The following is an 893-nucleotide window of genomic DNA, read 5'->3' as shown; positions in this document are numbered from 1 at the left end:
CTAAAAAAATATTGTGTGTCAGTTTAAGCACAGTCATGTATAATTGTTCAAAGGGGACGTTTCAGGTTTACTCCATTCAATTGTCCAAACTAAATGTTTACATTCACAGTCTGTCCAGGTTTCAGCACTTCAAAATGAACGACCTCACGAGTACTCCTAAGACAGAAAAGCACCATATTGGGGTCCAGAATGAGATTTTCACTCTGCAGCGGAGTGTGCGCTGATATGAAACTTCCTGGCAGATTAAAACTGTGTGCCGGACCCAGACTCGAACTCGGGACCTTTGCCTTTCACGGGCAAGTGCTCTACCATCTGAGCTACCCAAGCACGACTCGCGCCCCGTCCTCACAGCTTCCCTTCTGCCAGTACCTCGTCCCCTACCTTCCAAACTTAACAGAAGCTCTCCTGTGAACCTTGTAGAACTAGCACTCCTGAAAGAAAGGATATTGCGGAGACATGGCTTAGCCACAGCCTGGGGGATGTTTCCAGAATGAGATTTTCACTCTGCAGCGGAGTGTGCGCTGATATGAAACTTCCTGGCAGATTAAAACTGTGTGCCGGACCGAGACTCGAACTCGGGACCTTTGCCTTTCGTGGGCAGTGCTCTACCAACTGAGCTACCCGAGCACGACTCGCAGGAGAGCTTCTGTTAAGTTTGGAAGGTAGGAGACGAGGTACTGGCAGAAGTGAAGCTGTGAGGACGGGGCGTGAGTCGTGCTTGGGTAGCTCAGTTGGTAGAGCACTTGGCCGCAAAAGGCAAAGGCCCCGAGTTCGAGTCTCGGTCCGGCACACAGTTTTAATCTGCCAGGAAGTTTCACCATATTGGGGTGTAAGCCTGGCTTGGCTGTACCTCGGAGAACGTCGCTGCCTTTTGCGTTTTGGTTTATCACAGA

The 893-nt window shown here is 50.2% G+C and overlaps 1 non-coding gene across 1 annotated transcript; it reads right to left on the bottom strand.

The window, feature by feature from the left end:
* Nucleotides 1–554: 554 nt before the first annotated feature.
* On the bottom strand, nt 555–628 carry Trnas-cga (transfer RNA serine (anticodon CGA)). Its single transcript has one exon. It is a non-coding gene; the product is annotated as a tRNA-Ser (tRNA).
* Nucleotides 629–893: the final 265 nt, after the last annotated feature.

This window comes from Schistocerca serialis, chromosome 3 (assembly GCF_023864345.2).
Source record: "Schistocerca serialis cubense isolate TAMUIC-IGC-003099 chromosome 3, iqSchSeri2.2, whole genome shotgun sequence".
Lineage (NCBI taxonomy): Eukaryota > Metazoa > Arthropoda > Insecta > Orthoptera > Acrididae > Schistocerca > Schistocerca serialis.
The sequence above is the reverse complement of the archived record's forward strand: the minus strand, read 5'-3'. Positions and strand labels throughout refer to the sequence as shown.